The sequence below is a fragment of the Quercus lobata genome, chromosome 8 (assembly GCF_001633185.2).
Source record: "Quercus lobata isolate SW786 chromosome 8, ValleyOak3.0 Primary Assembly, whole genome shotgun sequence".
In the NCBI taxonomy this organism is placed as follows: domain Eukaryota; kingdom Viridiplantae; phylum Streptophyta; class Magnoliopsida; order Fagales; family Fagaceae; genus Quercus; species Quercus lobata.
The window spans coordinates 33,868,659-33,879,749 of NC_044911.1; the positions used below are offsets into that span (position 1 = coordinate 33,868,659).

An 11,091-nucleotide genomic window follows, 5' to 3' on the forward strand; every position below is an offset into this window, starting at 1 on the left:
ATAATTTTGGGCCCTTACCCCTACAAATATAGTTGTTGGAAATTTTGAAAATGTTACTATTGGAAAATTTAAAAATATAACTGTTAGGAATGAATAGAGGAAGAATTAAAAAAAATTAAAGAAAGAACGAAAAAATAATATTTAAATGAGATGTGGATTCTGTTGGAAATGCTCTTATTTTATTAATAAGGTTGCTAAATTGGCTAAAAAGTCAATTTAGCAACCAATTCCCTAAAAATGTGTTCTACAACAAAGAAGGGAAAAGGGAAACTTAAAAAAAAATTTGAGTATAAGCTATAGTGAATTGCTAGAGATAGCAGCTTAAAACTCAAAACAAAAAAATGTGTGGTGCTAAAAAAATAGTATTTTAATGTGTTAATAGTTGTGATTGTTATTTATTGTGTTGGATATATTATTTTATTGTATTGTTTATATTATTTTAATATGTTAAATGTTAAAATAAAACATTTGATGTTAGGTGTATCATAAAATGAAGTGTTAAAATAAATAAAATAGTGTTTTAAGTTGCTAAAAGCTATATAGTTTTTTAGCATCATGTGAATGCTCTAGTCCCTTTTTAAAAGTTTGTAGATCACAAGCAATGTGCTAACAAACAAAGGTGTCAACCTAAAGCAACCTCATTGTTTCCTATCCTGAAATATATCTTTTAATTTTTCTTCCAGTTGGCCAGAAATTTGAACACATGACAAGCAGATCCATCCTTAATAAAAAAACTAGCTTGTAACCTTATGTATATGCATGGATACACTTAAAGATATACAATAAGATGCATAATATAATTCTTATATATATATATATATATAATTTAAATACTATTGATAGTCATTTTTATATTTTATTAACTCTTTAAAAAATTTTGTAAGGATATTATTAGGTATAAAATGTGAATTGTCATTTTTTTTAAAAATTATTGTGAAGCACTTTTTTTTTTTTTTTATTTACGATTCATTTATTCTAAGCTTTTTTTGTTTTTGTACTTAAAACTCTTTAAGAATAAAAATTTAGGACGTATAGCACAAAATTGAAACTCTATTTTGAAATTCTAATTTGAGTTTCTTTCAACTTCACTTATTATTATCCTCCTATATATATAGATATATAGAGGAGTCAAAGGGCCCAATTTCAAGGCTAGTCAAAAGAGTTTGAAGCCTTTTCCTTGAAGCGAGCAAATCACATGCTAACCAACAATCCTAAAGACGTACCAACTGCTAACTACTATGCTATAAGCTAATATACTCTTGCTTAGTTCTCAAACAATCCCACCCTTGGGATGGAGAAAGCACCCAAACACTGGCATTTATTAGAATATTTAACTTGATAATTTAATACTATGAAAGTGCAAAAACGTTAGATAGAAACTAGGGACCATAATCATAAATTTTATGACAGAAAATAAAATAAAGTTGATTGACAACGAACCAGTGAAAATGGTGTCCAAAAAAAAACCTGCTAGTGCCCTGGATCCAATCTTTCCCCGTCCTAAAAAAAAAGCTGAGAATGGCAATCATAATGCTTAAATTATTATTATTATTATTATTATTATTATTATTCGTAATGCTCATATTATAATTAACTGAAAAAGTAAGTTTTTATAAACCAAAAACATGTTATTGTATGTAATGATATTATCTAGATGCGTTGAAGAATGATTAGGGTTGTAAATAGACCAAGTTGTTTACTAATAACTTGGATTTAGCTTGATAAAAAATTTGTTTATATTTATTTGTTTATAAATTGTTGGAATATTATTTTTATAAAAATAATAATTTTGATGTTCAATAAGTGATAAAATCAAATCAGATTAATTTTGATTATTAACGTATCGGTTTTCTTAATGAGATTTCGGTTTTTTTAGAAATTCTAAGTAACTAAATTCGGAAGACTTTTTCATATAAGTTGGCAGCCTTTGCTTCTTAACATTTTTTCTTAAAAAACTAGTGAACGTTACTGATGTGTTTCTATTGTTCAATCTTAATTCATTGCTTTTAATACCTATCTTAAATGGCTGGAGTAATTGTATTTAGAATAATGCTAGAGATATAAACTAATTTATAAAAATATTTACAAACTGCTGATATGATGAGTGATTATTAGTAAATAAAAAAGTGATATTAATGATAGATCTAAAATAAAACTAATAAGAAATTGGATACATCAACATTTTGTAAAAATATTATAAAATTATTTGTATCTGTAGTATTACTTTTGTATTTAAAACGTATTTGACCACTAAGCAAGTTATGATATTTGCATTTATATATATTTTTTTGCTGAGAAATATTTCCATTTATATAATTCAATGTTTTCCGGGATATTATATATATCCATACAATTGTCATAGCATTTATCAGTGGCTGCCCTGTACGTTTAGCCAATAAATTAAGTATAAGTGCACTAGCATCAGGTGTGCTAAATGCCAAACATTTAGGGCCCGTTTGGTAATATTGTTCTAGTAACGTTGTTTATATTTTTAAAAAATATATGTAGATGAAAAAGTGTGTGAAAATACATCAAATGTTATTTAGAAATTGAAAATTGTTGTTTAAGTGCATGTACCAAATAAGCATACCAAACATCAAATATTTTAAATCCTAAAACTTTTAGCGTGGGTGGATAGTACCATTCCAAATTTGAAATGGTACATTCACAAATTGTAAATTTTTTTTTATTATACTTTCTCTCCTTTCATGACCAACTGCTCACAAAAGTACCATTTTTATTGTTTTTTATTGGGATGAGTTTTAAGTAAATATTATTTTAATGTGTTGTATATATTAAATTTAATATATGAAATTAAAGAATAGAATAGGGTGTGTTACAGCATTCACATCAAAGATTTCAAAAATTTTAGCATTTAACATCTCAAAAACCTACTTTATTGATTTTAAACTTTTATTTTACAATACACCATATATCAAAAGTTTTATTTTTTTACCACTTCATTTAAAATAATATATATCACCATCACAATCACAAAACCCAGGTCAGTGAGAAGAAAGAAGACAATCATAAAACCCAAATCGATGAGAAGAAAGAAGAAAGACAAAGAGGTAAAAACCCATATCCCAATCCACCATTGCCAATCAAAACACCAAGCAAAACACACATGCACACACAAACCCACCACGGCAAAACTCCACAAAAGCAAACCCATCACGCTGATCCACTGCACCACAACCCACTACAACCCAGACCTACAACCCACCATCCCGCTGCCACCAGATTCGACTCTCACCCCTTAACCAATAGATGAAGACCCGAACTAGTAGATTGGTGACCCACGACCCACAGGAATCAAAACCACGACCATCGGATCGTTAGACTATGACCCACAACCCAAAATCATTGGACCCACGACCCTGACCATCGGACCACAACACACAACGGCCCACAATTGCCGAACCATAACCATCGGTGGCCCATAATCGCCGAATCACTTAAGAGAGAGAAGAGAGAAGAGAGATGAAAGAAATAAGAGAGGAAAGAGAATGAGAAATGACAAAGAGCCGTTGGGTGAATAAAAAACAATTTTTTTTTCTTTTTTTTTACAATCCAGCTATATTGAGCTTGTATTGATACAAGCTCACTGTAACTCGGTGCTAAATCTTTTAGGATTTAGAATGTTTGATGGAAGTATGTTTTTATCATTTGAGGTGCTAAAAATGCTAAAAAAATAGCATTTAGCATTTTTAACACCTTTAATGGGAATACTCTTATAAAATGATGTGCTAAAATAATAAAGTAAGCTTTTTGATGTGTTAAAATTGCATATTTTTGCAACAACTAATGTTAATGCTCTAAAGAATGAATGACTTCGGGGGATGTACAAAAAGTCAAAAACAAGAATGAATAGATTTGAGTAAACAAGTGTAGTTTGTCTGTTTCTCAAAAAAAAAAAAAAAAGTGTAGTTTGTCTTGTCACTTTCACATACACCAACATATTTCTCAAAACACTTGCATGGTTCATTCTTCTTCTTTAAAGAAAAAATATATATATCCTTATTACACTTTATTTCTAGGTAAATAAAGTATTATTGAGAATTTCTTATCTTACCAACGGTGGTGTAGGTTTATAAAGATAATCAACAAGATGGTTGGTTTGTTATATCTGAAGAAATTCAGAATTTCTATTAACTAAGCAAGGATCATAGTTATTTCTATGTAGCAAGACATTAAATGAAACACAGAAAATTAAATACGTAATACAAAGGAAAGAGAGAGAGAGAGAGAAATAAATGGAGAAATTTATGTTAACCTTGCTTAATAATCAATCATACATGTAGAGCTATATTTATACTTAAATACACAACTAACTAAGCCCAAGAATCATAGTAACAATTCTTGTGGGGTGTGGGGAGGGGGCAAGGGCCGGGGTTCAAGTTTCCAGGAAAGAGTTTCACACACATATACACTTAGATTAGGCTAGAATAAAATTTCTATCTTATATTAAAAAAAAAAAAGTTCTAACTAAATCCTATTAGAATTTCCTGTGCTTGTAAGTTGTAAACCAACATTTGAACATAACGGTATGCATTCTATAAGAAATCGTTTAGCTTAATTCATGTAATTGAACTAATGGGAATGACACTGTTTTGCCTCTATTTGTCTTCAGACTTGGTGGAAATAGTACCGTTTGTAATTTTTGGTTTAACAATATCCTGAAAGTAGCATGTATACCACCGCGCACCTTGTGTGGTGGTCACTCTACAAGTATAAATGCTTGTGGGATGTTGGGAGCAAGGGTCGAGGTTCAAGTTTCCAAGAGAGAGTTTCACACACATATACACTTAGATTAGGTTATAGTAGAAATTCTATCTTGTATAAATAAAAAAAAAAAAAGAAAAAAAGAAAAAAAGAAAAGAAGTAGCACGTATAATTGCTAGTCTACTACACTGGAAACCCTATAAATGGTGTGTATTGTCTCAAGAGAGTGACCTGGTCCATGCCTCAGTTTCACCACCTAAAAATTCATGGAATTGATGATAAATTCTTTATCATGTTATGAGATGTTTTTAAAGTGAGGTAATATCTCAACTTGTTCTTTAATTATATGGTAAACACATTTCTAGTGATATGTGATTAAATATTATTATTTTATGAATTGCAATTTATTTAATATTTTATATTCTTAGGAACAACATAAAGTCATAATCAGGCCAAGTATAAGCCTTAGTTTTAGGCATGTTTAAAAATAAGTCAAACCCAAGTAAAATAAAAAATTGTTAATGAATAGACCTATGAACAATAGGGCTTGATATATATATATATATATATATATATATATATATTTATATATAAAAGAAAAAAAAAAGAGTTAAACCTAGGCTTGTTTATAACCCTGGTAATAAGCTTGATACTAACTTGAAAAATAAACTCATATCTTACTAAGTTTTTATTTAATTGGGAGTTGACCCCTCGTTCAAACCAAATGAGCTTGGTAACATGCTTATTTGAGCTTGATAATGTACTTGTGTTGAATCTTAAAATTAAGAACTTGATAGTGAGTTCGAGTTTGAGCTTCATATTAAACTCGAGCTCAGTTTGGCTAATGAATCAAGTTGAGCCAAGCCAATATAATAAGATAATTTTATTTATATTTTTTGAGTTTGGAATTTGGTGACAGATAGGATATAACAACATAATCTATATCTATATATATTTAAAGCCAAAAATCAGAGAAAATATAATTAAAATCTATAATTGGAGCCGTATTTTGCACCATGTGTCAAAAAAAAAAAATCTAAATTTTGGTGCAAAAATAAATTATGCATTAACACTTAATACATAAGCCAAAAAAAAAAATCACAATAATATCGCTCATGAACCTAAGCAAGAACATCTCACCTACATATTATTATTGGTGAACTCAATAGGGTCTTGAGATATATTGAATCGCCAAGAAAAAGATAAATTTTAGTTTCAGTTCACTCCAAATTAAGAGCTATAAGATGTTGTGAACTAGACTTTTCAAGTTACTCCAAGCAAGCCAAAATGATTTAAGTTTTGTATTGTAGATCCCACTTCTACAAACTTCTCCAAAAAACTGCTCCTATTCACGTGTTTGTCATGTGTTAAGGTTAAAACTAAGGAGTCTTAAGGTTAAGAAGAAGTGACTGAATGTATTAGATCCAGTATTACCCTGAAACAAAAGCTGATAGTGATACTGCAGTCTAATGAGAGATCAATGGTTTTGTATAGAACTTGTTGACTACTAAATTTTTATGGTGTGTAATCATGGAAACTATCTTATTAGCTTCCAAATGGTAAAAGTTATGCAAGCAAATTACATGCATCAACTTTGCAAGAGGTTGAACCATGGTATTGAAATCTTGATGGCGTACTCCCGAGCCAAGTAAAATGATGATAGAATGTGCTAGTTTGATGATAACATACACAAGTTTCATCTGAATTTCTTCTTGGCCTCACTGTACGTTATAGCTCCAATCCAATGACTGTAAGCCCGTAGCCTGTCGTCCCAATAATTGAAATTGGGTTTCTAATTAACTATCAAAATTGAAATAACCACAACAACATCTCCTTTTGCATTCTCCATAACTTGCAAATTTGTGAAGACTTTAAATCTTATCAGAAGAAGATGGTTTATTTTATGATTAAATTTATTATAAATGTTCAAGTTATTATTATTATTAGTAATGTTATCTCACAAAAATTGCTTCAATTAGTATATCATATTATGCATTTATGCAAACTTTTCCTACTAAAATAAACTCAAATGTTGATGAAGCATTCTCTAAATTGTAGCTTACAGTACCATCTCAAATTATAAAAAGAAAAAAAAAAAGAAAATATTGTACAAAATAAGAAAAATAGATCAAGATTTCTTTGAATCATATTTTTCAATAGTTTTCTGTGTGTTTAGATTAAGATTTTGTTAATTTGTTAAAAGTGAAAGAAAAATCATATATATTATATTAAGTTGAAGAACAATTTTAGAATTCAATTTGATTCAAAATTAATTCTTAATTGTAGTCTAATTTTGTGTTATGTGTCAATTTTTTATATAAAAATTTTGGTGCCAAGTGAGCTCCATTCCTAATGCTTAGTGTGGAAATTGAGATGAACATCTCGTCATCACAATTGTTAAATGCTTTTGTGCATAGGTATGAGTTACATGCTAGTTTTATTTATATAAAAGCATTTAGTGTAGCCATAGAATAAAGGAGATCAATATAATATTTAGTACACATTAATAGATAATTAACTTGAAATGTATTAAGAAACAACTATTGTAATTTTTTTTTTCACACTACATAGGCACTAAATAGACATAAGTTTTATTTTTCATTTATTAATTTGTTCTTAAATCCTTGTATAACTCTTAGTATTAAATTGTGAATTTTTTTTTGTTCATACTTTGTCCCATCAAAGATGAAATCTTAGTCTCATTCTTGAACATAATAAACAAATTTATAATCACTTTTTTGTGTTGGGTTTAAAAATTGATGCATCAATATGTAAGATTTATATAGTAAATTTTGCAGTATCTTTTTTTTTTTTGGATAAAAATTTGTAGCATCTCTAACATCACTTTTTAAATTTTATTCCTTTTTTTTTTTTTTTCCTTTTGTATTTGTTTCTTTATTTAATGTTCATGTTTGAAGAGGATAAAAATTAAGGTTGATGGATCTGTCCAAATAAACATGACGGCACAAAATTAATGGGTTATCAAAAATAAGACGACAAATTGAGGTACTGGACAGATAGATCACGTGACGGATGGTCCCCTTATATGGATGGATTCTATGTACATGGGCCCGAGGCCGACGGATACTGGGGCCACGTGGAACCCACAAGGTTTAAGTGAACTCTAAGGAATCCTAAATGGAAATACCTTGCGCCCTACAATAACCCCTGGTCAATGGAGACCTTATATGGGAAAAATCCCACAAAATACGAACATTTATTGGAATCTTTTCTATAAGGAAAGATCTTTCTATCAAAGAAACTAGAGTCGGTTCTACACTACTATAAAAACCACCAAGCCCTCATAAACAAGGTACGCATAATTTCCCCTAGCTCTGGTGTAACACCCCGACCCAATTTTATAGTTAACATATGTGTTCAAGTGATTAATTATTATTTTGAGTCACTTACTTTCTAAAATTAATATAAGAGTATTTAATAAATATATTATTTTACAATGCCATTAAATAAGAATTGTAAAGATTATAAATAATTGAATGACTAATTGTATTATAAATATATACTAAGTATGTACAAAACTATATTTAAATGGTTTAAGTTATTAGATGCATAGTTGGTGGTGTTTTAATTAAGTATGATGCATGAGATGTTATAGTAGAAATTCCACCCACACATGCAACCAATGGGAATTCAACACAAAATGCCAAAGTTTCATGCATGTTGACAAACCCAAAGACCAAGACTTGGCTGGCCATGTAATCACCAAGTCCATCTCAATTCTTCTTTGACTTTTCAAAACAACTAGAACTTCCAAGAAGCTCTCTCCCTCTCTATTCCCACGGGTCCACATGAATCTGAATTCTCACCTCACTTTGCTCTCTTTTTCTCTTAAGGAAAGAGCTAGAAGCTCTCTTGAGTCTTCTCTCAAACCCACGGGTCAACACCTCAAAAGGAAAATAAAACTCCATCTCATTTCTTCTTCATACTCTCTCAAAGAAACTAGAAGACTCAAATACTCTCTCAAGCTCTCTACCTCTCATACTTTCGAGTCCAGCCACTAGGAAAGGGAAATCCTTTCATGCCAGAGTGATTCTATGTCTATTTCCCCTCAAGAACCATAAACTTGGTAAGAGTTTTAGCTACTCTCATCTTATAATCCATGATTTCTTCAAGGAATTTTTAGTAATGGTATTTGTGGTTTGTAAAATTAGGAAATCATGAATTTGTAAGTCTCTATATATATGTTGTTTTAAGCAGGTTTGAAACTATGTTGATGGTTTGTTGAAGGTAGATTAGGGTTTTTACTAACTAATAATTGTATATGATTAAGGAAGTAAGATAAAGTTAGGGTGAATGTTTTGAGCTATAATTTAATATGCTTATCTTTTGGTGTGTCTGAATCATAGATAGATTTTGTATAATTTGGTTCAAGGTTTGGTACTCCAAAGGAGGGATTCTAAACCATTCAACTATTGTTTTTATGAAGCTGTTTTGTTCATGCTCTATGTTTCCTTGTGTAAGTTTATGCATGCACCATTGCTTCCAATCTCAAACATATTTTGAATTGATTTTAAAACTGATTAACATGATTTGAATATGAACATTAAAACAATGGTTTCTTTATGACTTGGTACATTATGTTGTTTGATGAATGTATTTTGTGTTTAGGGAACTTCGTTGAGGTGAGATTATGACTTCCTTGATTTTAAGATATAGGTTTTGAGATGAATGTGTAAGTTTATGATAAGAAATAATTGATAGTAATAAGTTTTGATATTTGGTTTAGGTATTACCAGTACCCAAGTCTAAGCTCCTTTGACTTTAGGCTCTCGGTTCCTCTGCTTTCAGGTAAGGGATAAGTTATATGAGCATTTGGTAAGTCATGAGGTTATTTTAAAGTATATTATGCATTAAAAAGTTTTTTTTTATTAGAGATATGACATATAATCATGTTTCAGACAAAGGTATGTTCGAGAGTTCTCAAAACCTTATGTATATGATTTAAGCATATTGATGCTATTACTAATTCCACAAACATGATGTTTAAAGAAAACAATGGAAATGCCTTTATTATGAAATGTTATGCAAATTATGAATTTCAGTATGATGTATAAGTATGAAATGTTTTCGGGTTATGTCCTCTCGTAATCTGAACTCGGCCAGTTGGGGTTAAATTACTGACTTTCCATTGAAAATGTTATCTGTTTGGCCATTTAAAGTAGAGGAAATGGGGTTGCCCGTAACTCTAGGCCATTTAAAGTAGAGGAAATGAGGCTGCTCGTAATTCTAATCTGAACAAGGCCTTCTCTCCAATATGTACGGACGGTGGGGAGGAACAAAACCTTTAGGGGATGTGCCATCAGACCTCCCAAAGAGGACAATATCATGCATACGAGGGCACCCAAATGTGGTGAGACCTTCTCTGTACAGACTTATCAGATATGGATTAACCAATATGTTATGAACAGCTATATTATGTTATTGATCATGAGAGAATAATTTTGTTTAAATGCATTATGAAAAGTTGAAAGCTCTCATGAAAATAAGAAGTTTATGATGAAAAGAAAAGCTGTTCTTTAAAGATAAAGTTTCTGAAATTTTGTTGTGCTTTAAAGATAAAGCTTCTGATGAAAGTACAAGTTTATGTTAAAAAGTTATCAGATATCTATTCTTATGAAACGCTAAGTTTTATGACTATGAAAGTTATAATATTTTACGAGAAGAAGTTTATGAAGAAAAGTTTTGTTATTCTTTAAGATGTTTCTAGTTTAAGACAAAGTTACCAATTACCTGATTTACGTTAAAATGATTATTTTGTAATGAGAATATATATATATATATATATATATATATATAAATATATGTATGTATGTATATGATTTTGAATAATCAATACCATATTTAGTGACTTTGTAAGAAATGAAGAAGTTCAATCTGAAGGTTTTGATAATATTATTCTGATAAGAAAAATGAGAACAATTATTTTCCTATGAAGAGCGTGTAAGTTATTATTATGAATAGTATAAAATACTATGCATGAAAATATATTCTCCTATCTACACATTTATAAAATGAAATGATTTGATTTACATGCATTCTTATTAAATTCTCATGTATCTTACCTTTATTGAGCTTTGTAGCTCACCTCTTTCACTTTTTCAGTCAACAAGTTTTATGTTGGAGCAGAGGGAGCCTTAGTTGAGTTTTGGAAGGAGCTGGTTTTAGTTTTAAAAGTATAAATCTCAAATTAGCAATTTGATGTTTAGCTTTGTAGTACTGTGTATTTTAGAATCTAATGAAAGTGGTGTACCTTAAAGTATTAAAAGATGTATTATGTGAAATTTAGAATTTGAGTAACTGGTGGATTATGTTATTCTTTGGGTACAGTATAAATGCTTTGAATGT

General features: G+C 29.7%; 1 long non-coding RNA gene across 2 annotated transcripts; it reads left to right on the plus strand.

Annotated features, from left to right (window-relative positions):
• The first annotated feature begins 8,585 nt into the window (after positions 1 to 8,585).
• On the plus strand, positions 8,586 to 10,172 carry LOC115958038. Of its 2 annotated transcripts, none has more exons than XR_004084438.1 (3): positions 8,586 to 8,812; positions 9,473 to 9,534; positions 9,906 to 10,172. It is a non-coding gene; the product is annotated as an uncharacterized LOC115958038 (long non-coding RNA). The 2 variants fall into 2 exon arrangements; XR_004084439.1 differs by having other exon boundaries at positions 9,909 to 10,172.
• The last annotated feature ends 919 nt before the right edge of the window (positions 10,173 to 11,091 follow it).